This window comes from Scyliorhinus torazame, chromosome 9, assembly GCF_047496885.1.
Source record: "Scyliorhinus torazame isolate Kashiwa2021f chromosome 9, sScyTor2.1, whole genome shotgun sequence".
Classification (NCBI taxonomy): Eukaryota; Metazoa; Chordata; class Chondrichthyes; order Carcharhiniformes; family Scyliorhinidae; genus Scyliorhinus; species Scyliorhinus torazame.
In genome coordinates, this window is record NC_092715.1 from 190,150,069 (window position 1) to 190,177,055 (window position 26,987).

Genomic DNA, 26,987 nt, shown 5'->3' on the forward strand with positions numbered 1-26,987 from the left:
ATTAAAGCCTTTAATTCTATCTTCACTCTGTTTTGCTTCCCCGCCTACATCCACAGTGACAGGGGATCCTCATTCATGAGTGATGAGCTGCGTCAGTTCCTGCTCAGCAGGGGTATCGCCTCCAGCAGAACGATGAGCTACAACCCCCGGGGAAACGGACAGGTAGAAAGGGAGAATGGGACGGTATGGAGGGCCGTCCAGCTGGCCCTACGGTCCAGAAATCTCCAGCCTCCCGCTGGCAAGAGGTCCTCCCTGATGCACTACATTCCATTCGCTCATTACTCTGCACTGCTACTAACAGCACACCGCATGAACCTCTTTTTGCCTTTCCCAGGAAGTCCACATCCGGAGTATCGCTCCCAACTTGGCTCAAATCTCCGGGAACCGTGCTTCTCTGTAAACATGTGCGGCTCCACAAGGCGGACCCGTTGGAAAGGGTGCACCTGCTCCACGCAAACCCACAGTACGCCTATGTGGCGTTCCCCGACGGCCGCCAGGATACCGTTTCCCTCAGGGACCTGGCACCAGCAGGTTCCGCCCCCACACCACCCCCGTCGCCCCCGGCGCCACCCTCCCTTCCCCTGCCGCCCCCATCACCCCCCCCTAGGACCGTCCGTCCTCCCCCTGCCCACCCCCGTTGATGATGAGGATTTTGGCATGCTCCTGGAGTCAACTTCGACCACGACAGCACCAACATTGCCTGCTCCACTTGGTCGATCCCAGAGGACGATCAAGGCGCCGGACCGGCTGAACCTCTGACCGGCCCACCGGATGACCAGAGACATTTTTTTTTCACTGTTCTGTAAATATTAAAGATTGCGAATTGTATATAGTTATCCACCACCCCCGCCGGACTCAATTTTAACAGGGGATGAATGTTGTAAACCACTGTGTTCCTATATCAATTGTTGTACGGTAGAACCTGCAGTGCCCCTGTATGCTAGCTCCGCCCAGGAGCCGGGTTATAAATATGCGTGGCCTTCAGCTAGCAGCCATTTTGTCAGCTGCTGTAGGCGGCCACACTTCAGACACTAATAAAGCCTCCGTTTGAATTCAACTTTGTCTCCAGCCAAATTGATCGTGCCTCAAGCTATAACTGCTCTCGGGTGTTCCCCTGCTTTGGGCTTCGGGCACAGCGACCGGTGTGCTCTGTCCATTTCTGGTGGGCTGGGAAAGGTTTTCCTCCCACTAAGTTGCCCAGCTTCTCGGCCATGTATGCCGTGGGATTTCTACCCTCGACCCCCTCTGGTAAGCCCACTATCCTGACATTTTGCCTCCTCGAGCGGTTTTCCTGGTCGTCCACTCTGCCCTTCAGGCTCCCCTGTGTTGTGCCCAGTCTCGCCACCTCCCTCTCCAGGGCCGTGATCCGGTCGCTCACGTCAATCGATGCTTTCTCCAGCTCCTTGATGGTCGCCTCTTGGGCTTCCAGTTTCTTCCCTTGGGCGTCCAATTGCTCCTCTGCTCTGCCCAGGGCCTGGCCTGCTGCACCTCCGCCAGGGCCTTGGCCATTGCTGCCTGCACTGCGGCCTCTTTGTCTGCTCTATATTCTGCCTTATTTACCTGCTGATGTTCCCTCAGCGCGTCGGCAAAGGCTGCCTTCCAGTTCCAGCTGCCCCCTGGGAGACTGTACCTGTCTGCCCAGCTCTTTTTGATGCGGCGATACTTCCGTTCTGCCGCTTTGCTCGCTGATTGGCTCGTCTGAACCGGCTCGCCCATTGCCCCGGCCGCCTTTGTTGCCCTTTCTCGCTCTGCTTTGGCTCCCTTCTCCCTCTGCTTTGGCTCCCTTCTGCCATTTTCTCCCCCCTTTTTTTTTCTTCCCCCCCCCCTCTTATTTATTTATTTATTTTCTCCCCCCTTCCCTTTTTCTTCTCCCCTCCCTTCTCTCCTTTACCACTTTATTTTTCCCTCTTTTAGAAAATTCTTCTCAGGTGAACTTGTTTTGGGTGAGAACAAGAAAAGTTAAAAAAAAATTGTTTTTTTTTTAAGTTTTAAAAGTTTAAAAATTTTCTTTTCAGAGTTCTGTTTTTGCAAAAGTTATTTTTTCCTTCCTTTTCCCTCACTCACCCAGGTCGAGAAAGAGAGAGAGTGGCTTCTGGTCCAGAGTCCCTCTTTGTTCCTGCCATGTGGTGATTGCCGCCGGGGGGCGGGGGGGGTTCGGTGAGTCGGTCCCCGCTTCGTTCCCCGCTGCTGTCTCCGCTGCTCGGACCGTGCCGCCGCTCGTCGCACCCTGCGCTTTCCTGCCGGGGGGGGGTCGGACGGTCCCCGCTTCGTACCCCGCTGCTGTCCCTGCTGCTTGGTCCGGGCCGCCGCTCGTCGCACCCTGCGCTCTCCTGCTGGGGGGGGGGGGTGGGGGGGGGGGGGGGTGGCGACAGTGTCGGTCGCTCCTCCGTTCCTTCCTCTCTGCAAGTTCGGTCCTGGCCGGCACTTCGGTCCTTCCCTGTGCTCTGCTGCCGTGCGTGGGGGGATGCTGCCGGATCGCTCCTCTCCCGAGGGCCCAGTTCCCCATCTCCCGATTTCGTGGGAAACTTAAAAAAATTAAAAACATTTTTTTTAAAAAAAATCCGGAGGCCCCCTGAAAAAGCCCCGACTTCGTGGAACTACGGGTGTCTTTTTGCTGCGACCGCTCTGCTCACGAACGCCACCGGAAGTCAACCCCATCTAACTTAAGGGCAGTTTAGCATGGACAATCCACTTAACCTGCACATCTTTGGACTGTGGGAGGAAACTGGAACACCCGGAGGAAACCCACGCAGACACGGGAAGAACGTGCAGACTCCACACAGACAGTGACCCAAGCGGGAATTGAACCTGGGACCCTGGTGCTGTGAAGCCACAGTGCTAACCACTATGCTACCGTGCTTTGTTATGTTGGTCACAATACAGATAATCATGAATAATCTCATCTCCCTTTGATGGTCCACCAACACAGAGGAAAAGAGGCACAGGCAGCCAGCCCATCAGCCCCGGGCCCCACACCACCTTCATTGAGGATCCAGAGGACCGACTAGTTGATGACCCATCACAGCATTCACTTGCACCCTCCACCAGCTCAGTGACACACACCTCGCTGGGACTTAGTTCGAAAGCATGCTTGGGGTCATAATGTGGTGAGCACAGCATAGATTCAGGCCCAAAGCAGGCAGAGGTAGGGATGTCCAACATCACTGGCACTCAGAGGAATGCTGGAGACAAGACCTCTACTCACTCTACTTAGGGGCTGGTTAGCACAGGGCTAAATTGTTGGCTTTTAAAGCAGACAAAGGCAGGCCAACAGCATAGTTCAATTCCTGTACCAGCCTCCCCGAACAGGCGGCGGAATGTGACCACTAGGGGCTTTTCACAGTAACTTAATTTGAAGCCGACTTGTGACAATAAGTGATTTTCATTTCATTTTTCAGTCTGAGTCAAATATCAAGCCTCTGGACTCAGCCCTTACTCAAATGGTGAAGCTGCAAAGATAGACATGGGAACATCTCTGCCCTTAGTGTTGTGTGGGGTTACTGGGTTATGGGGATAGGGTGGAGGTGTTGACCTTGGGAAGGGTGCTTTTTCCAAGAGCCGGTGCAGACACGATGGGCTGAATGGCCTCCTTCTGCACTGTAAATTCTATGATCTCGCAGAGTTGTCAGATGCTGTCACCAGATTGCAAAGCAGATGGAAGAGTCTGTCCATGTTGTGTCTGATGTTGCTGCTCCAACATGCCAGCATATAGAAGTCAGCTCTGGTCGGATGGTGACCAGGGTGGTGATCTAGATGCAGGACATAGTAGCCTGATATACAGCAGGGCCTGCACTCCATCGCTCTAGGCATAGGTGGGACCCATCAGTGGCTAAGTGAGTGGGAGGAACAGGGACATAGATGTCACTCCAGGAACCCCCTCTCCTCAAGGGCTCAGCCAAGCCTATCAGCCACCTATAGGGATGAAGACCAGCAGCTCGACATCCCAGGACTATCCGCCCAAGTGACTCCGAGATTGTCCAACTGATCTCAATCCCCTCTACCTGAGACCCACATCAGCTCTAGGTGATGGTGCAGCTGTCCCGTAGCAGGAGATCCCAGATCGGGGGTCATGGATGGGGATCCAGCGGGTGCCAGGTCCCGGAGGGAGACTGTGTCTTGGCGCCCATCGGGGTGTGCCACGTAGGCATACTGCGGGTTTGCATGTAAGAGGTGGACTTTTCCGACCAAGGGGTCCGACTTATGGGTCTGCACATGCTTGCGAAGAAGGACGGGTCCAGGAACTGTCAGCCATGTTGGGAGCGAAACCCCGGAGGTGGACTTCCTGGGGAAGGCAAATACACGTTCGTGAGGGGTCTCATTAATAGCAGTGCAGAGGAGCGAACGGATAGAGTGGAGCGCGTCGGGGAGGATCTCCTGCCAGCGGGAGACCGGGAGATTTTTAGACCGCAGGGCCAGCAGGACGGCCTTCCAGACCGTCCCGTTCTCCCACCCCACCTGCCCGTTTCCCCGGGGGTTGTAGCTGGTCGTCCTGCTCGAGGCGATGCCCTTGCTGAGCAGGAACTGACGCAGCTCATCGCTCATGAAAGAGGATCCCCGATCACTGTGGATATAGGTGGGGAAACCGAACAGAGTGAAAATGCTGTGCAGGGCTTTGATTACTGTGGCAGAAGACATATCGGGGCATGGGATGGCGAAAGGGAACTGGGAGTACTCATCAATCACATTCAGGAAATACATGTTGCAGTCAGTGGAAGGGAGGGGCCCTTTGAAGTCCACGCTGAGGCGTTCAAAGGGGCGGGAGGCCTTCTCCAGGTGCGCTCTATCTGGCCAGTAGAAGTGCGGATTGAACTCTGTGCAGACTTGGCAGTCTCTGGTGACGGTTCTGACCTCCTCAATGGAGTAGGGCAGGTTGCGGGCCTTGATAAAATGGAAGAACCGGGTGACCCACGGGTGGCAGAGGTCATAATGGAGAGCCTGGAGTCGGTCCACTTGTGCGCTGGCACATGTACCGCAGGATAAGGCATCAGGGGGCTCGTTGAGCTTCCCTGGGCGATACAAGATCTCATAATTATAGGTGGAAAGCTCGATCCTCCACCTCAAGGTCTTGTCATTTTTGATCTTGCCCCGCTGTGTATTATTAAACTTGGTCAGTGAGGAGAGTGAATCTCCTGCCGGCCAGGTAATGCCTCCAATGTCGCACAGCTTCCACAATGGCCTGGGCCTCCTTTTCGACAGATGAGTGCCAGATTTCGGAGGCATGGAGGGTGCGGGAAAAGAAAGCCACAGGTCTGCTTGCCTGGTTGAGGGTGGCGGCCAGAGCCATGTCCGATGCATCGCTCTCCAACTGAAAGGGGAGGGACTCGTCGACCGCGTGCATCGTGGCCTTGGCGATGTCTGCCTTGGTACGATTGAAGGCCTGGCGGGCCTCAGCCGTCAGGGGAAAAACTGTGGACTGAATGAGTGGGCGGCCTTGTCCGCATAATTAGGGACCCACTGGGCGTAATTGGAGAAAAACCCCAGGCAGCGTTTCAGGGCCTTAGGGCAGTGGGGAAGAGGGAGTTCCAGGAGGGGGTGCATGCGGTTGGGGTCGGGCCCTAGGACTCCATTTTCCACGTGATAGCCAAGGATGGCTAAGCGGTTGGTGCGGAACACACATTTTTACTTATTGTATGTGAGATTAAGGAGTTTAACGGTATGGAGGAATATTTGGAGGTTTGCGTCGTGGTCCTGCTGATGGTGGCCGCAGATAATGACGATATCTAGGTAAGGGAAGGTGGCCCGCAGTCCGTTCTGGTCAACGATTCGGCCCATCTTTCGCTGGAAGACCAAGACCCCATTAGTGACGCCGAAAGGAACCCTAAGGAAGTGATAGATGCGGCCATTAACTTCGAACGCAGTGTATTGGCGGTCCTCCGGGCGGATGGGGAGCTGGTGATAGGCGGACTTCAACTCCACTGTGGAAAAGACTCAATACTGCGCAATCTGATTGACCATGTCAGATATGCGTGGGAGGGGGTACGCGTCGAGCTGCGTGTACCGATTGATGGTCGGACTGTAGTCAATGACCATCCTGTGGTTCTCCCCAGTCTTCACTACCACTACTTGAGCTCTCCAGGGGCTGTTGCTGGCCTCAATGACCCCCTCCCGCAGAAGCCATTGGATCTCTGACCTGATGAAGGTTCTGTCCTGGGCACTGTATCATCTGCTCCTAGTGGCGACGGGTTTGCAGTCCGGGGTGAGGTTCGCAAACAGGGAGGGTGGATCGATCTTAAGGGTCGTGAGGCCGCAGATGGTGAGGGGGGTTAGGGGTCCGCCGAATTTTAAAGCAAGGCTTTGGAGGTGGCATTGAAAATCCAGGCCAAGTAACAGGGCAGCGCAGAGATGGGGAAGGACGTAGAGCAGGAAGTTGCTGAACTCTACGCCTTGGACGGTGAGGGTCGCGATGCAGTACCCCCGGATTTCAACGGAATGGGATCCGGAGGCCAGGGAGATTTTCTGGGTGACGGGGTGTACCGGGAGGGAGCAGTGCCTTACCGTAGTGGGGTGGATGAAGCTCTCTGGGCTCCCGGAGTAGAAGAGGCAGGTTGTCTCGTGCCCATCTTCACCGTCATCTTCGCGGTTGCGAGGTTGCGGGGCCGGGACCGATCCAGGGTGATAGAGGCAAGCTGCGGAAGATGCTGGGAGATCCCGGGCTGGTCAGTGGTGGTGGAGGTATCAGCAGGCAGTGAACGGTCAGACGAACAGAGGTCCTGATGCGCGGTCCAAATTGGCGCCGAAGATAGCGGCGCCCACGGGGCGCACATGGCGGGCGGCATCAAAGATGGTGGCACCCACGGGCCGCAGGTGGGGGGTGTAGAACCGCCAGGCCTGGAAACAGCGGCAACCGACCGGGCCTGGCAAAAAGATACAAAGTGTCCTTTCTTCCCACACCCGTTGCAGGTCGCGCTCCGCGCCAGGCAGCTCTGCCTGGGGTGTTTGTTTTGTCCGCAAAATAACACTTGGGCCCCCCAGAGTTGGTTGGCTGCTGCGTGGCGCAGGCTTGCGGTGAGCTGGAGTCAGCAGCTGGTGGGGCCCATGATGCCCACGAGGGTGCCGCGCGGTCGTGGGCGTAGGACTGAACATTACGGGAGGCCACTTCTGACGTGTTCACGAGCTGCCTAGTTCCCGCAAGATCGAGCGTACCACCTTCCAGTAGCCGCTGGCGGGCGTACGCAGACTTCATGCCCGTGAGATAAGCGTCTCTAATTAAAAGTTCGGTGTGCTGGACTGCCGAAACTGCCTGGCAGTCACAGTTCCTACCTAGGATATGCAGGGCACGCAAGAAATCATCCAGAGTCTCCCCGGGGATTGTTGTCTTGTGGCCAGAAGGTGCCTGGCATACACTTAGTTCACCGGTCGAACATAATGTCCCTTCAGGAGCTCCATCGCTTTGGAGTAGGTGGGCTTATCCCGGATGAGGTGAAAAATGTAAGGCTCACCCGTGAATAGAGGACTTGGAGCTTCTGCGGGTCCGAAGGTTCTTCTGTGGCTGCTCTGAGGTAGCCTTCGAAGCAGGCTAGGCAGTGGTCGAAGGTGGACGTGGCATTGGCTGCTTGAGGGCTCAGCTGCAGGTGATCAGGCTTGATGCGGAGAGCCATCGTTTTAAAAAATCTTGTTCAATAAATTGATGCACCGTCAATTACCACAAGACGAGAATGGTGGAACAATCAAGGCTTCATTGAACAAGATGTTGTGCCTCCTGTAGCTGGAACCAGAATGGCTGCAGCGCAGGAGAGCACACACTTTTATATGCCGCCTGCTGGGGTGGAGCCAGCAGGCAGGGATTTACTATTGTACCTCTAATATACGGGCAGTGCCGTAATACATATAATAAACCAGTAGTGGTGACTACCACAGCGGCATGCATTATCAGCACCGCCTCCTGCCCCTGCAGGCGGTTGGACTTCTCCCAGGTGTAGCAGGTGCTACATTGTTGCTAACAGGCCCTCATGCAGATCCACAGCTCTGCATCTCCATTATCAATGGGATCCCCCTTTCCAGGCCCAGAGACCCATTTGGACGCCAGCTAGTCTCTGGGGTCAGGCCGCCCCCCGACCGTCTGCCCCTTGGGGGTTCCTACCTCCACCTGATGTACCATTGCACAGCATAGAGTGCCCCAGAAGCCTCTTCACTAACATGCCCAACCAAGGTGAGTGTCTCTGGGATGGTGGAGGGTGTTGGTGAGTAGACTGCGGTGAGGGGCCACAGGTTCGGTGATCCCCCTCTGGCCCTTTCTCTCCCTCAGTGGTTGTCAGACAACACCATGGAGGGGGGGGGGGCAGACAATGCACAGTGTGAGACACTCAGATGTGGACAGCACAGGGGTGGGCAACTGGTGGGCTGGGCATGGATGATGCCCAAGGCCCGTGGCACACTTTGCAGGCAATGGCGGAAGCACAGGGCAGGGCAGCCAAGTCACAGGCATGGGAGGTATGGGTGCTAGCATGTGGTGCAGGGTGGAGAGCAAGCACACTGCCGGCGGGTGGGGTTCATTTGCCCTTGGATGGGGGGAGTGTGGCGGCTATTAGTGTGTGGGATGGGGATTTGTGCCAGGGCCACAGAGCTACCTACTCACCCTGGCCGACCTGTGCAGCTTCTTTCGGCACTGCTGGCTGGTGCTGGGGCACAAGACACTGATGGCTTCTGCCTCCTGTGTCCAGGTCCATTGTACGGCAGGGGTGGCAGCCTCCTTCCCAGGAGATGGTCTTCCTCTCCTCCACGGTGTCCAGCAGGGTCTCCTGCTCGGCGTCGGCAAAGCATGGGGCTGCTCTCCGTGCTGCCATCTTGTTGGCTGGGATGGGTGTGTGTGGGGAGTGGATTGCAGCTGCAGCTTGTCAGCCTCTCTAGTGGCAATCCCAACCACAGCAAATCGGACAGCGTTTTTCGTTGGAATTGATCGTGTTCCACGTGCCCTCCGTGCTGGTCCATTAATGGTCCCTGAATTGCTCCTGGACTGGTGCCAATTCGTTGTCGTAGATGACCACCGGTTCAGTCTCGGAATCAACACCTAGGGCGGGACTCGCCGTTGTCCAAAGGCAAAATCGTATTCGGCGATCGAGCGGAGAATCCCCGTTTGCGACCGAACCGGGGTCGGCGTCGTTTTTCGAATGCTCTGCCCTCTCCAATCCGGCATCATCTAGGCGCACGGCGCACGCCGTTGCGATGGCATCAGTGCATCGTTTGAGGCCCTCCCCCAATGCTCCGCCCCCGATGGGCTGAATTCCCGACCGCACGGGTCGCGTGTGGTCTGAGTTTTCGGAATATCGGCATGACGGATGCGGACTGTGTCCAGGCCCGCCATATTCGGACGAGAGCGGTGATTCTGGCAGGGGGGGGCTTCGGCGAGGGCTGGGGGGACTGGTGGGGGTGTCCAGGGGGTGGCGAGGGGGTGTCCAGGGGGAGACTATTTGGCCAGCCAGGTCCGTGCGCAGCCAGCCCCATGTTGTATGGCACAACCACGACAGGTTGTCGTCGTTCGCATGCGCAGCCACGGACCCGGCAAATCTCCGGCAGTTTATGTCGGGAATGCCGGGAGCTTTATGTGACTCGGCTGCTAGCCCCTCACCGGGTGGAGCATAGTTGCAGGGCCGCCGCCGGCTTTTTTGTTATAAAATTAGACACTTCCTCCGGACATAGCCTCAAAATTGAAGGATCCAACCCCTAGTCTCTGAAATGGAGAATCCCGCCACACATCTTAGGACTGGGTGGGCTGGATTCTCTGTTTTGGAAGTTAAGTCCCCATGCCGGTGTGAAAATATTTTTTTATGCCTTGAAAACTGGCGTAAAACAGCCACTGACTCCCCGTTTTGCTGGGGGCTAGCAGGGAGGCAGTGTAGAGCTCGCAGCTCTAGCGGCCGATACGGCCCTGAGCACATCCGGTTCCGAGGCGGCGCATGCGCACGGCAGCGGCCTGCAATGGCCGCTCCATGGCGGACTCAGCCCGAGGATCCGGACCGCAAAAGTAGTGCCCCCCTTTGGCCGCTCGCGCGCCCCGCACCGCCCACCCACAGTGCCCCAAGCCCCGAATGATCCTGCCCGTGGATCGGCTCTTCCCCGACTGTGGTGGTCCCGGACTGAGTCCGCAGCCGTCATGCTGAGTTCACGACGGGTGAGACCATAAGAGTCCCATGCCGTCGGGAACTCGGCTGGTCGGGGATGGAGCATCGCAGGATGTCCATGGATAATCGGCGGAGAATACAAAAACCTGCGCCGCTCCCGAACGCGATTTCGTCGTCGGGGAGCGGAGAATCCAGCCCAATGGTTGTGACCAAAAGTGTCCCAAGAGCAATGAGGATTGCAGTGCTGCTCCTGCCTCTTAAAGGCTGCCATAGGCAGTGGAATGTCACTGGGATGTTTGCAGAGCTGCAGAACCTGAAGTCTGCTCACTAATACCCTGCTCCAGTTATTATTCCACAAAAGAAAGGCCACATGCTGCCGAGGCTGTATTACCTTTCAAGAATGATACCATCGTGACGCCAGTGGAATGACTCATTCAGAGATTGATGTGCTGTGTTCACATGATGAGGGTTGCAGCAAAGGTGGTTACGTGGACACAGCAAGGGGGTTACTATTGGCTAAACATCATCCCTCTCCTGAATCTGGTAGCGATAAACATGTCAGGAGCACGCTGCCTTGGCCTTGCCCGTGCCAGGACCTTTTCCTCTGGAGCAGCCACTCCGTCACCCCATCCAGGTCAGACCTCTCAATGTCCTCCTCATTGGAAAAGATCTGCATCTCCTCCATCTCTCTTTCTGGTAAAATATCCCCCCTTCGAGTGGCAGGTTGTGTGGAGCGCAGCAAGCTACTATAAAGTATGACCTGTATAGAGATCAGCATGCCAATTGTGTGGAACGTTGCAGAAGGAGCAGCGTTGTACCTCTCATCTGAGGCACTTTGTGGGCACCGAATGGCCGTCATCAGCCATATCTTTAATGGGCAGTCTTTGTCACTGAGGAACCAACCTTGGCTGTGCTGACAATCCTCAAATATCTGTGGCAGCTGGGAATCACACAAAATGTACAAGTCGTGGGAGCTTCCAGGATATCTCACACACACTAACATAATCTGCTTCTGGTGGTTGCAGACCAGCTTCTCATTTAGTGAATGAATTGTAGTGGCTGCTGCCAGGGAGCTCTTAAAGCCACATGAGTGCCATCCATGCCACTGTGCACATGTGGGAATCCAGAGATAGCTACAAATCCCACTGCTCTTGCAGCCTGGCTGACTTCATTTAGGGATAGCTGTGCGCAATGATGCACCTTGCTAAATATAGCATCAATATCCTCTTGAATGCATTTGTGACCAGATGCTTGAGAAATCCCACAGACGTCCCCAGTGGAGCCCGGGAATGAGCCACTTGCAAATGTCATGTGAGAGTACCTTTAAGAAATGGATGTTTAAGCAATGTACCTTTAAGAAATGGAGCTGATCATATTACTGAAGTGATGTCAGAGGGTGGGGGGAGCTGAGCTCACTTCTGCTTTTGGTTTCAGTTTGAGAAGGCAGCTGGGAATGTCTGTGTGTTTTGCTGAGAGCTGCAGGAAGAAACACAGAGCTGGTCTGTTGATGTCTGCAATCCAAATACAATAAATATATTGAATGTAACCTCATGTCTGTTTTTGAAGGTTTGAAGTCTTTTGGATGTTTAAAGGAACAGTTTGAAGGATTATTTAGTGTTGTAGTCTTTTGGGGTTATCTTTGAAGTAATGGGTGTTAAGATATTCAATGTTTGTTTTTAAAAGGTTAACTTGAGTTCATAGAATAAATATTGTTTTGTTTTAAAAACCATTTGTCCATAATTGCTGTATCGCAACTGGAGAGTATGCCGTGTGCTTCCCACACCACAATCTATTAAACGTTGGGGGTCGGTTGAACTCCATGAAACACTTTGGGGTTCTGTAAACCCGGACCAATAACACAAACAAGTTCAGAACGGTAGTTACTTAGAGAGCCACTGGCATGAGATGACCTCCCAGTCCCTGTGGTGTCAGCACCTCCCAGAGCATGTGTCAGATGTGATCCACCACATCCTTAGACATGCAAAAGCATCCATGGCACAATACCTCTTCTGTGTGTTGAGAGAGCTCCGCTGGCCCTGGATCATTTTGCTTTGCCCAGCCTGGCAGCGACGGGACCATCTTCTCCTCCCTCTTTGTTGCATGGATGAAAGCAATATTTCCTGCTCCATCCATTTGTCCTTGTGCACCTCTCTGTGGAAGCAATGAACATAAATATGAATGAGCAAAAGGCTGCAACGGCCACCTTACATCTGTTAACTATGGGGTCTGTGTGGGGCTATTGAGTGCCTATCATCCCAGCCATCACATCCCTTTGCAGTGCTATTACAGGCTTCCACATCACCATTCACACACCCAGGTGGAATCCCAAATGGAGTGTGCCAGCTGAAAGGTTTAGAGGTCCTAGGGCATGAGGCAGATGCATTTTGGCCTGTGATCCCTTTCTCAATTGGTTCCTTTTGCGGGTGTTTGAAAGCCAATCGTACAATGGCCCCAGTCAGGATTATACTCTTGCAGGAATGTGCTGCAAAAGTTAAAGCATCACATCCCTCAAATAAGCTTTTGATTGTTCCTCATATGTTTCAGCTATCCATGCGTCTCAATTTGGGATGGCAAAAATTAATCACCCCTTCAATAGGCCCATAAGGGCATTGGTTGACTCCTTCCAAAAGTCCTCAAGAGCTGCCCCTGGCATTTTATTCAATACTTGATTTTCAACTGCGTGATTAGATTAGCGTGAAATATTGTGGCACTGCAGTCTTACCACCAGACCAACTTTAAACCTTCCCCACCCACCCCTCCCCCCATGACCACCGAGATACCTCCCATCATGATGGAGGAGTACCATGTTCCGATTTCCCTTCCTCCAATCACTCTCCTTCCTCCCCCCCTATTCCTTGATCGCATTGTGATTGTGTTTGATCTTCCAGTCCTCCCCATTGGATCGTTTGATGTTGATGTCCCATTGCCCCATGTTGACCTGACCCCTCCCCACCTTGAGGTCTTTTGCACTGTGACTTACAGAGACTCCTTCAATGAGACAATCGAGTGCCCGCCCCTAGGTTACCACTTCCCGATCTTTTGGCTGCAGCTGCCTCCCCTGACGATGACTGTGTTGTCTGCAGCCCAGTATGACGCCACCAGCCTCCAGGACCGAAGTGTGAGAGAGACTAACCTCACTCTGCACACCATGCAGGGCATGACTGACAGAGGACTGGTGGACCTTCCCTCTCCCTGGACTGGGACCAGGTCAGGCGTGCCAAGCGCAGCTCTCTGAATTGTAGTAGAGAGCCACAGGCCCAACTAAGTGTTCTGGTCCCGACTACATTAACTCCCACCCCCTGTTATGTGTCTGTATTCACTCTTTCCTAGTTTTCCACCGCCATCACATCCCCCACCTGTCATGATATTTAGATCAGCATATCATGGTGCAATCACACACACACTGATGGACATGCAGTAGGACCAACCAACACACACGCAACATTGCAGCCAATCACCAGTGAGGGCACACGCACTATAAAAACAGGGGATACTACAGTTCCCGCTCATTCCAGCAGCAGCCAGCTCAGAGCACTGAGCTCAGAGCCTGCCACTCAGACATTCACCATGTGCTGAGTGCCTCACCCAGATAGTAATAGGACAGGGTCCACAGATTAGCTGGTAATGCACATACCCAAGTTCGCAGTGTGCTGTTACAGTTAAGGAGTTAATAAAATTGAGTTACACCACCTCCAGCCGTGTTGGATCGTTTGTACATCAGAACACCCAACATGACATGATACCAGAAGTGGACGCAAACCAGCGCCTGTGAGACCTACCTGCAACGTATCAGCAATCCGCTGTCCTGCACCATGGAGCACATCAACCCGCCGCCGCCACTCCGAATCGCTGGCAATCTCGGGGTCAATTGGAAACTGTTCAAGCAGCGCTTCCAACTCTTCCTCGAGGCCACAGACAGGGGGAATGCATCGGACACCAGGAAGATTGCCCTTCTTCTCTCCACGGCGGGGCAACACTCCATCCACATCTTTAACTCCCTTACATTTACGGACGGCGAGGACAAACCCTAATACAAGACGGTGCTCCTGAAGTTCGACGAACACTTCAGTATTGAAGTAAATGAGAGCTTCGAGAAGTACCTGTTCCAGCAGGGCCTGCAAGGTAAGGACGAACCTTTCCAGTTTTACTTAACACACCTCCGCATCCTCGCGCAGTCCTGCGGCTATGGGACCACCTCTGACTCCATGATACGCGACCAGATAGTTTTCGGAGTCATGTCGGACACCCTGCACCAGCAGCTCCTTCGGGTCAAGCAACTCACCCTGGCGACTGCCGTCGAGACCTGCATCCTGCATGAGAACGCCACCAGCCGGTACTCACACATCCAGGTGGCCGAGACGGCGCGGCACGGGCCCCATGAGGCGGAGCGGGTCCAGACGATCGAGTACCTCCCGGGCCGCGGCCTGGAGGAGGACGGCCATTTTGCACGCTTTCCGAGGACTCCCGTGCTTGTACGCGCCAAAAGAGGGGACGCTGACGCAGAGGAACGCGATGCGCAGGCGCGCAGTACGCAAGACCGCACCGCGCGGTGGTGCAACGAACGCACTGACGCAACGATGTGCGGCAACTGTGGCTCCACCCATTTAAAGCGGCAATGTCCTGCCAAAGCACGACAATGCCTATGCTGTGGCAGGTTGGGCCACTATGCTGCCTGCTGTCGAGCAGCTCAGCCTGCCAACTCGTACCCATTTAACCAGCCTCGCAGAAACGTTCGGGCAATTCAACCCACGTTCACCGAGTCCGATCCCGACGTCACACAGACCAATGACACTGAGGACAGAGATCCCTTCCGCGTTGCTGTCATCAACAAGAACAAGCTGTCCCCGAGTCGAATGCACCAGCCGCTGTCAGTGCACAGCATTGATCCGGACGATGAGTGGTGTGCCACCCTGACGGTCGACCGATCCCAGATCAGATTCCGCCTGGACACTGGTGCCTCCGCCAATCTCCTCGCATGGTCAGCATTCCAGAGCCTGAAGGTTAAACCACCTATTATGCCATCCAACTGTCAACTTGTTGACTATAATGGCAACGTCATCCCCGCCACGGGGTCGTGCCAGCTCGAAGTGACACACAACTCACGTAAAGTCACACTACCATTCGAAATCGTGGGCTCGTCAAAGGACTCTCTGCTCGGTGCACAGGCGTGCAAAATCCTCCACCTCGTTCGGCGTGTACACTCTCTCTCTCCAGAAGGCACGTCCGATTTCCCAGATGCAGACTTTAGGGCGCAGCTCAACTCAATCGTCATGCACAACCAGGATGTTTACGAGGGCATGGGCACCCCTCAAGGACTGTCTCAAGCAGCAGCTGCAGGACCAAGGAGTGCTTTCCCGGGTAACGGAGCCGACTCCATGGGTCAGCTCCATTGTATGCGTCAAGGAGCCTTCCGGCGAGCTCCGGACCTGTATAGACCCGAAAGACTTAAATTGCAACTTAATGAGGGAACACTACCCCATACCCAAACGTGAGGACATCACGTGCGAGATGGCTCGGGCAAAAATATTCACCAAGCTTGATGCCTCAAAGGGCTCTGGCAGATTCAATTGGATAAGTCCAGCAGGAAGCTGTGCACTTTCAACACTCCATTTGGCAGATACTGCTACAACAGGATGCCATTTGGCATCATATTGGCCTCTGAAGTGTTCCATCGCATCATGGAACAGATGATGGAGGGCATCGAAGGGGTGCGCGTCTATGTAGACGACATCATTATTTGGTCCACCACACCGCAGGAGCACATCAGTCGCCTCCAGCGTGTCTTTAAATGGATACGGGACCAGGGCTTGCGTCTTAACCGAGCCAAATGCTCTTTTGGACAAACCGAGCTGAAGTTCCTGGGGGTGCACATCTCCCAGCTGGGGGTGCGGCCAGATGCCGACAAGGTGGCAGCCATCACGGCCATGCAGAAGCCCACAGTCAAGAAGGCGGTGCTACTCTTTCTCAGAATGGTCAACTTCCTAGGGAAGTTCATCCCCAACCATGCTTCCCACACTACAGCTCTCCGGCACCTTGTCAGGAAGACAACTGAATTCCAGTGGCTTCCCACCCACCAGCGTGAATGGGAGGAGCTCAAGGTCAAGCTCACCACCACCTCGGTACTGGCATTTTTCGATCCTGCAAGGGAGACGAAAATCTCGACTGACGCCAGCCAGTCCGGCATTGGGGCGGTCCTCCTGCAACGGGATGACGCCTCATCATGGGCCCCAGTCGCCTATGTGTCACGGGCCATGACCCCCACAGAGCAGCGCTATGCGCAGATTGAAAACGAGTGCCTAGGCCTGTTGACTGGCATTGATAAGTTCCACGACTATGTGTATGGCCTTCCCCAGTTAACCGTGGAGACTGACCATCGCCCGCTGGTTGGCATCATTCAAAAGGACCTCAACGATATGACCCCTCGCCTCCAGCGCATTCTGTTCAAACTCCGAAGGTACGACTTTCAATTTGTCAAGGCCATCTTGGCGTTGAGAAGTGCCGGCGGACGGCCCGAGGGGCTGTGTACTGGCCGGGAATAAGTGAGGACATTGCTAACACTGTGCTCAATTGCCCCACCTGTCAGCGGTTCCAGCCGGCACAACCCCGTGAGACCCTTCAGCCCCATGAGTTGGTCACGTCCCCCTGGTCGAAGGTGGGCGTGGACCTGTCCCATGCGCTTGGCAGGGACTACATCATCATCATCGACTACTTTTCCAGCTATCCAGAGGTCATACGCCTGCACGACACCACGTCATCGGCTGTCATCCGGGCCTGTAAGGAGACCTTTGCTCGCCACGGCATTCCGCTCACCGTGATGTCAGACAATGGCCCCTGCTTTGCGAGTCAGGAATGGTCTTCCTTCGCCAGCTCATACAACTTCACACACGTGACGTCCAGTCCTCTGCATCCTCAGTCGAATGGCAAAGCAGAAAAGGTCGTTCATATCGTTAAAAGGCTCCTCTGCAAGGCTGCTGATGCAGGATCTGACTTCTGCCTCACCTTGCTGGCCTATCGCTCAGCCCCACTGTCCACGGGCCTATCGCTGGCCCAGCTGCTTATGGGTCGCACCCTCAGGACCACTGTGCCATCCATTCATGTCCCAGACCTCGACCATGCTCCGGTACTTCGGCGGATGCAGCAACAGCGTGAGCAACAAAAGGCAACACATGATGCTCGGGCGACTGATCTTCCTGCCCTGGCGGCTGGAGATAATGTCCGCATACACCTTCCAGAGGGCGACTGGTCGACAACCGCTGAGGTTCTCCGACAGATAGCTCCCCACTCGTTCCTGGTTCGTCTGCCTGATGGCTCTAATCGCTGCCGCAATCGGCGTGCCCTTCGTCTGGTTCCGCGCTCGCTACGTGATCCTGCACCGGTGCCACGCCCTTCTGTTGTCCCTGCAATGGACTTTGTTGACCTTCCGGACACCCTGCATCCTCCTCACTCGACCTTGGCCCGGCCCGTTCCTCAGCCGGTGGATCCTGACCCACCCTTGAGGCGGTCAACCCGAATTTGTCGCCCACCTGAGAGAATTAATTTATGAACCTTTTCATATTGGACTCACTGACTTGTTCTGACATACTGTTTCAGACTTTTTGCCATACTGTTTAAGATTTTGTTGTTTGGTAATGACTTTGGTTTCGTTCTTGGTGTAACAGAGTTAGTTTCTGCACCTGGCACCTTCCTGTGTATATAGTATAGCCACATGTACATATTGTTGTAAATATTGCACACACATGATTAGATGCACTCACCACACTTCTTTATTTATTATCATGTAGGCACATATTCTTTGCGAAAAGGAGGGATGTCATGGTATTTAGATCAGCACATCATGGTGCAATCACACACACTGATGGACATGCAGTAGGACCAACCACCACACACATAACATCGCAGCCAATCACCAGTGAGAGCACACTGCTCATTCCAGCAGCAGCCAGCTCAGAGCACCAAGCTCAGAGCCTGCCACTCAGACATTCACCATGTGCTGAGTGCCTCACCCAGATAGTAATAGGACAGGGTCCACAGATTAGCGGGTAATGCACGTACCCAAGTTCGCAGTGTGTTGTTACAGTTAAGTAGTTAATAAAATTGAGTTGCACCATCTCCAGCCGTGTTGGATCGTTTGTACATCAGAACACCCAACACGACACCACCCTCCGCACTGTCAGGTTTCTGTGTGCATTCTTTCACAGTTTCTCTCCCTTCTTCCATTCCCTTCCTTTGCCTCTAGTGAGTATTCATGATATTTAAGTTAATGCAAATGCCGTTCCCGACAAGGCACGGTGAGCTGCCCGATCCCGTGAAAATAGGGATAGGACAATTGCAAACTCTTTTTGTGCCAGCAGGAAGCTAACTTTTAGCCCTTCTCAACATTTTCCCACCCCGCCCGCCATGATGCCCACCACTGATGTGGCTTGAAAATCCCACCCAATCGTTTTTGAGTGCCCCTACGATTTTTCTCTAAGGTTGCTTGGAGTCGTGTTATGAAAATTAATGTTTAATCTCCGGAGACCCAGGGTAATTCTAGAAGTTTTAACAACCCACAACCGAAGCTCAAGAAATATGATTTAGTGTCATGTCGCAGCTTAAAGGGCAAGTAGTAATGGAAGGAGCATAGGGAAGGAGGTGAGATGTCAGACAGTTGACAAGATGTTGAGTTGGAGATTGGCTTTATGGGGATTGCAGACCAGACTCTAGCACAGAGGTTTTAGAACATAGAACATAGACCATTACAGCGCAGTACAGGCCCTTCGGCCCTCGATGCTGCGCCGACCTGTGAAACCACTCTAAAGCCCATCTACACTATTCCCTTATCGTCCATATATCTATCCAATGACCATTTGAATGCCCTTAGTGTTGGCGAGTCCACTACTGTTGCAGGCAGGGCGTTCCACACCCTTACTACTCTCTGAGTAAAGAATGTCTGACTAAAAATTACCAGATGACTTTGAATTGGTATAAACCATTTGGGCTCACAAAATGGTTAATATTAACAATTTACTGGCTGTCTCCCACCGGAATCGGTGTGGGATATGACCGGTAGATCCCAGGAAACGTCTCTCTCTCCCGGGATTCCTGCCAGTCGTTCCTACATAGGAGTGGTACCCCTCAATCTCCTCAAGTTATGTAATCAATTGTCTCTCATCCTCTAATGGAGAGAGATGTCTGTGGTCATTTGTGGACTACAGTCAATCACTTGCTTGCTTGCTTACATAAGAGCCCAGGTTTTTCTAACCAATGAGATTCTCATCAGGAATGTGCTGGGAGGAAGTTCCTGATACCCAAACCGAATCCTGCAGAGTTTTCTGGATTGGACTGCATTTAAGTTCTCAGTTTGAATTGAAGAAAAGAAAGCCATTGATGGGTCATGCCCAGGCCCAGAGTTAAGGGCTGGCCAGCGCAGTGTTAGCTTTAATGTAACTCAGTATGGCGGTATCTTGGAGCTGCTGTCATCCAGGCAGCTGGTGAATATTCCATCACACTCCTGACTTGTGCTTTGTACATGGTGCACAGACTTTGGGATATCAGGAGATGAGTTACTCACAGCTGGATTCACAGCTCCTGACCTCCTCTTGCAGCCACAGTGGCTAGTCCAGTTCACTTTCTGGTCAATTGTAACCTTCAAGATATTGATACTGGAGGATTCTGCGATGGCCATAGCATTGAAAGTCAAGGGCCAATGATTAGCTACTCCCTTTTTGGAGATGGTCATGGCCTGGCAGTTGTGTGAGGCAAATATTAATTTCCACTTGTCAGCCTAAGTCTGGATGTTGTCCAAGACTTGTTGCATTTGCATGTGGACTGCTTCATTATCTGAAGAGTCACAAATAATACTGACCACTGTGCTATCATCAGTGAATATCCCCACTTCTGACCTTATGTGGCAGTGAAGTGATAAAGCAGCTAAAGACGCTTGGGCCTAGGACACTATCCTAAGGAACTCCTACTATGATGGAACTCAAATGATTGACCTCCAACCATCACAACCATCTTCCTTTGCAGCAGGTAAAAGGAGGGTGTTTGAAGAACATCAAATACGTGGGGCGGGATTATTCAATAATGGGGCTATGTCCCCACGCCGGCGTGAAAAGCGGCGCCAACCACTCCGGCATCAACAGTCCCCGGTAATGGATAATGCTCTCCTTCGTAGGGGCCGAGGTCAGCGCCGGAGTGATCCCCGCAGCTCCAACCGGCGCTGAACGGCCGGCGCGAGTTTGCGCATGCGCGCTATGGCCGGCGTGATTCCGTGCATGCATGGAACGGCCGGCATGATTCCGCACATTCGCGGGGATTCCCTTCTCTGCGCCGGCCCCCGGGCAATATGGCAGAGCCCTACAGGGGCCCCGCACGGGGGAACATAGGCCCCCAAGGAACTAGCCCTCCCATCGATCAGTAGGCTCCGATCGCGGGCCCGTCAGCCACTCGGCCCATCGGGGCCCGGAGAATCGTCAGGGGGGGGGGGGCGCTTTCAACATCCCCCGGCCGGCATGGCGGGAATCCCGCGGGTGCCCGAGAATCGGCGCCGGAGAATCGGGAAGCCAGCGTCAGGGCGCGATTCTCACGTCCCCCCGGGGATTCTCCAACCCAGCGCGGGGTTGGAGAATCCCAGCCGTGTATTGAAAATGGTTTAGCAAACAAATAATAATAATCATCGCTTATTGTCACAAGTAGGCTTCGATGAAGTTACTGTGAAATGCCCCTAACCGCATTTAGTGCAATCCTCCAATTAGGCTGCTGTTTAGCACAGGGACTGGTTTAGCACAGTGAGCTAAACAGCTGGTGCTTACAAGCCAGCTGTTTAGCTCACTGTGCTAAACCAGTCCTTGTGCTAAACAGCAGCCTAATTGGAGGATTGTACTAAATGCGGCTATAGCAATGGAGCATTGTGGCAGCGCAAAACTCCAGCTAAAACACCCCTCATGTTCCCAGCATTTCTGATCCCTTTATGACTGTGGACAAAGGAAAATAAAACACAGGGATATGGACATACGATAAAAGCAAATTACTGCGGATGCTGGAATCTGAAACAAAAATAGAAAATACTGGACAATTTCAGCATCTGTGGAGAGAGAAGGAAGCTAACCATTTTGAGTCTGGATGCCTCTTTGGCAAAGGATATAGACATAAATAGTCAAGTTTAAAAAAAAAACTTGCAAAGCAATCAGGGCCAATAAAGGCAGTGGGGTGTTAATCATGCAGGGGAGAGGTTTTCGGATATGAGGAAACATTATTCTGTAATATGAATAAATTCAAATTTAGGTTATTCTGTATGTTTGCTTCCTGTAAAACGAAGCAGCTCAATGGCTCCTATTTGACATTGCTGAACAAAGAGTTTCAGCTGATTTTTCATTTGTAGGTCCTAATCCTGCCATCAGGAGGAAATACAACTTCACAAATGTTGTCATCAGGACTCAAAGAGCAACTTTTGAGGAAATGGTCAAATAAGTGGCCTTCTCTGTAAGCCCTGTCCAATAAAAGTTGATAGGTGGGCTCTTGAAGCTGGAAGACCAATAAGGGGGCCACCAGCATCAACACATTGGTAGCCAGAGGTGGGAGATGATGATGGAAGTGCCCTCTGAAGTAATTCAAAACATTTTTGACATCAAAAAGGCCACAAAAGCCAGGCCATCATTGTAGATGTGGGGATATTCCTTATGTGGACAGGGTGCTAGACCCCAACCCAGCCTGACATAGGTACATAGGTACCTAGGTATTAGGAGTAGAAGTAGGCCTTCAGGCCTACTCTGCCATTCAATCATGGCTGATCGCTTCCTGGTCTCAAATCCACCTCGTGCCTGTTCCCTTTAACCTGTATTTTATCAGAAACATATCGAGTTCCTTCATGAAACCATTTAATGATTCCGATTACACCACATTATGGGGCAGCGAGTTCCACAAATACACCACCCTCTGCAAGAGGTAGTTCCTCCTTATCTCAGTTTTTAATCTACCACCCTCAACCTATATCTCTGATCTCTTGTTCTAGACTGCTCCACAAGGGGGAATATTTGGTTTATATTTACTTTAATCCCTCTTCGTCATTTATATACCTCAACCAGATCCCCTCTCATTCTTCTTAACTCCAGTTAGTAAAAGACCAAACTGTTTAAACTCTCCTCATAATTCAACTCTCTCATCCCTGGAATCAATCTGATGAATCTCCTCTGAACTCCCTCCAATGCCACCATATGCATCCTCAAAAAGGAGACTAAAATTGGACACCATACTCCAAATACGTAATATATATACATTTATGTATATAAATGCATCCAGGCAGCACAGTGACGCAGTGGTTAGCATTGCTGCCTCACGGTGCTGGAGGTCCCAGGTTCGAACCCGGCCCTGGGTCACTGTCCGTGTGGTGTTTGCACATTCTCCCCGTCTCTGCGTGGGTTTCACCCCCACAACCCAAAGATGTGCAGAGCATGTGGATTGCCCACGTTAAATTGCCCCTTAATTGGAAAAAAAGAATTGGGTAATCTAAATATATTAAAAAATAAATAAATGCAGCCAGCATAATAGCGTCAGTAGTAAGAAAATGGTACATATCACCATGTCAGTATTATATTATATTCTGCTCATATTAAGGTAGTTGGTTTTGCCACCTAATGGAAGGTATGCTAAAAATGCCTGGGAATCCATTCTCATGGTCCCTGCCTTTGTTTTCAAAGCTGCATGTCAGAGGAGCAGCTATTCAGAAGAAGCTCTACCTATGTTGTCCATTTCGGAGATAATGCAAGGGAGATTTCTGCCCTCTCAAAATCCCTCTTGGCAAAATGGCGTTATCAAATATCAGGATATCACAACTTCAGATGCCCGAAGGTTAAGAATGATTTACACTCTCTCAATCTTTGCTATGTATGGAAGAGCATACAAAGAATTTAAAATGAAGAGCTAAATGTTTTCATATCTGATGCCTCAGGAATCAGTTTCAATTCTCAACGGTTAGGATTATCTCAGCTTTTCCTAAATACTTGGGAGCTGCAGAATTCCTCAAGCTGGATGACCACACAAGCCATGAGGTAAAGGCAGGATGAAGTGGCATGGGAAAAAAAGAGTGGCAACTTCAGCCAATTCAACCTGGTCTATTGAAAGAAAGATTGCCTGCCAAGGAAGAGATTGTTAAAAGGGAGTAAATAGTTTGTTGGGGGAAGGGTGCTGGGAATGATTTCAAATTTGGTAGTGTCAACAATGTGAATATTCATGGCATGAAGCCTTGTTCAGCAAATTGCCCATGTTTGAAGAGGTGGATTGAAAGGTACACGCATGCAACCAATTGGTCCCCGGATGTTCCTGAAGCCAGCTCCCTCGGTTTAGGCAGATAACAGTTAGCCTCCCATTGCTGCTAAGCAGCCTGAGGGAACTACACTTCAATCTTAACTCCTGACAGGAGCAGCAGTCACTTGAGACTTGCCAAGTAACAAAATGCCAAGCTGTTGACAGCTTAGTCCCCTGCAGGCATCAAAAATGAGCAAGGAGCAAAAAGCTAATGCCACTGTAACCTTTAAACGAAGTGATAGAGCATAACATATGCCATGAGCTACACTCTCTACGCTGCAAGATAAGAATAATGAAATGCAATTTTACCTGGCTCAGGTTCTCTCCATACAATGCCGTTTAAGAGTGTGATGCAAATTCAAATTGGAGCTGCTTTTTCTAACGTATCTTGGGATGCAGAAAGTTGTTACTCCTAATATTCCTCTGATTTCAAAGTTAACAATGATCTCCATAACACAGGGGGGGGGGGTCCGTTCTGAGCATCCTTGCCTCATGTCAACAGTTAGCAATTATCTCAAAATTATATTAGTAACAACCCATTCCATCAACAAGTACAATGTGATTGGTTCCATTTTGAAAGATGGCTACCGTTGGGTGCCTAAAGCCCCCACCTTTTTTCTGCATTTTTGGAATGAGAGTTTCTCTGACAAGGCTAGCATTTATTGCACATCCCTAATTGCCCTTAAACTATCAATAACGCAGCAGCGTGCAAGATCATTTCAGAGGGCAGTTCAGAGTCAACCACATTGGTGCAGATCTGAAATCACATGTAGCCCAAAGCCTTCCTCCCCTGAAAGGAGAAGCAGACCTTTTTACAACAATCTGATATTTTCATGATCAGCACTTTATTCAAGATGTATCAATCAATCGATACAAAACGCTTCTAGCTCCTTGTGGGATTTGAACTCATGGGGCGGGATTCTCCGACCTCCCTAGCAGGTCGGAGAATCACCGGGGGGGGGGGGGGGGGGCAGCATAAATCACGTCCGGCCGCTCCGCGATATTCTCCGGCCCCCCCCAAATCCCGTCGAAGTGAATCGCACCGTGTGCCTCAGAGAATGTCGAGGACCAGCGCGAAGCAACGAGCTCCCAGGCCGCCCCAATTCTCCGGGCCGGATGGCCGAAGTCCCGCCGACGTGACCAGGGGTCATGCCAGCGTAAATCAATCCACCTATTTAACGGTGTCAACCAGTCGTGCTGGTTGACGCCGGCCAGCGCGGAGGTAGGGGTCGGCGTGGGGCGGCCGCCGGAGAAGTAACAGCACGGCCGCAGGTGGTGGGGGGTGTCGCAGGAGCCGTTGGAGTGTGCGTGCCGGAGGGGGAGGGGCTTGGTGGGAGGGGCTGTGGGGAGGAGCTGGGGGGTGGGGCTGATGGGGGAGGGGCTAGGGGTGCTGGGGGACGGTGGGGGGAGTGGGGGGTTGGGTACGGCGAGTGATGGGGAGGGTGTGTGCCGGGGAAGAGAGGGGGAGGTTTGGGGATGGTGGGGGCCGGGGAGGGGGTGGGGCGTGTCTGCCATGTGCCGGCTGGCAACAGTCACGACCATGCAGCCCATGGCACCTGGCTCGGGGGGGGGGGGGGTATGGGCAATGGTGACATGTCGTCTATCCCCCCCCCCCCCCAACCCCCCCCCTCCCCCCCACCCCTGCAGGCCGTTATGTTTGGTCATCACCCAGCGATGTTGGTCGCCGTGGCGGGAGCTGCACTTCTAACATGTTGCCCTGGGGGAGCTGGAGCAGGAGCGTGCCAGGGAGGCAGATGGCAGCCGCCCAGCCTGGAGGGCATCCCGCATGACAGGACAAGGAGGAGGAGGAGGTGGTGGTGGATCCACGGCGACGGAGACGCCCGATGAGGCCCCGTGTGTACTGGCCCCGCGCGTCGTACCAGGACCTCACAGACCGGGCATGCAGGAGGAGACTCCGGATGAGCCGGGAAACCGTGGCACACGTCTGCCGCCTGATGGCACCCCTGGTACCGCATGGCACTGGGGGAGGACACCTTCTCCCTGTGGCTGTCAAGGTTACAGTGGCTCTGAACTTCTATGCCACGGGTCATTCCAGGCCCCGAGTGGGGACCTGTCCGGCATCCGTGCAGTGACAGGCACCCTATATGCCATTGCAGACCGCTACATCCAGTTCCCTGTGCACCGGGCCAGCCAGGATGCCCGGGCAGTGGGCTTTGCTGCTGTGGCCAGGAAGCCCATGGTCCAGGGGGCGATCGATGGGATGCACGTCGCCGTGTGGCCACCAGCGGATAACAGGGCCGTGTTCACGAATAGGAAGGGGACCTATTCCATGAACGTGCAAGTGGTCTGTGACCACCGCATGAGGATCCTGCACGTCTGCACCCGGTACCCGGGCAGTGTACATGACTCATTCACATTGGCGCAATCTTTCATCCCCATCATGTTCGAGGGATGCCCCCCCCCCCCCGGCTGATGGGCTCGTTGCTGGGCGACAGGGGTTACCCGTTGCGGTCGTGGCTGATGACGCCAATACGGAGGCCACAGACTGGCACGGAGAACCGCTACAACGATGCCCATGCAGCGACCAGGGGTGCGATAGAGAGGTGCTTTGGGCTGCTGAAGATGCGCTTCAGGTGCCTGGACCGCTCTGGAGGGGCCCTCCAGTTCCCGCCAGATAGGATCGGCCGCATCGTTGTGGTCTGCTGCGCCCTGCACAACATAGCCCAGCAGAGGGGCGATGTGTTGCAGGCAGAGGAGGGGGAAGGGGAGGAACAGCAAGATGAGGTGCAGACCTCCCCAGATGAGGAGGATGGGGGCAATGGTCAGGACAGATGGGCTGGACATGGATGGGAGGCTGCCCACCGTTACCGACTGGGCCAGCGGGCAAATGACAGGCTGATAGCCACCCGATTCACCCAGAATCACCGAGTATGGGCACAGACTGCACACCACGGCATCAGACTACCACCCTCACCCCACCCACCCAACACCAACCACCCTCACCCACCCACCCAATACCAACCACCCTCACCCCGCCCACCCAACACCAACCACCGCACCCCACCCGCATGCACACCACCCCTCCATTGCACATCCACCTGCGGCACAAAGTGCCGGGCTCACACGGTCGCCAGTGGAAGCGTGACTATTGCAGGCCATGGATGATGATAGCTCCAGAAGCATTAGTCAAGGCTTCTGGATTACTCTATTTCTGCTTGGGGTCTTTGAGTCCAGCGAAATTGACTCTCCTGCGGCAGAGCTTCTTCTGACTGTGTCGGTTTGGGACCAGAGTGATGGAGATGGTAGTCATTGGTCAGTCCACCAGTAATCAGTTCTGGTCGTAGCACAGGTGATGCAAACGTCTTTGCGGTCCCTTGCCCGGAAGATGAAATAGTCGATTAGATGCCAGTGCTTGGAGTGGGGCTGTTGCCATGAGGTCTTCTGCTTGTCCCGCTGATGGGACAAGGTGTTTGTGATGACATTTTGTCAGTAGGAGGACTCCATTGGTATTTGTTTTCCCCGCACCTTCTCTGCCTAGCACACCTTTCCAAAGGCTTGCGTCCTTCCCGACTCCATCATTGAAGTTGCCGAGAAGAATCAGCTTGTCTCCCTTTGGGATGCGGGGCAGCGATTGGCCGAGGCTGGAATAGAATGTCTCTTTCCTCGTCCTTTGTATCTAAGGTT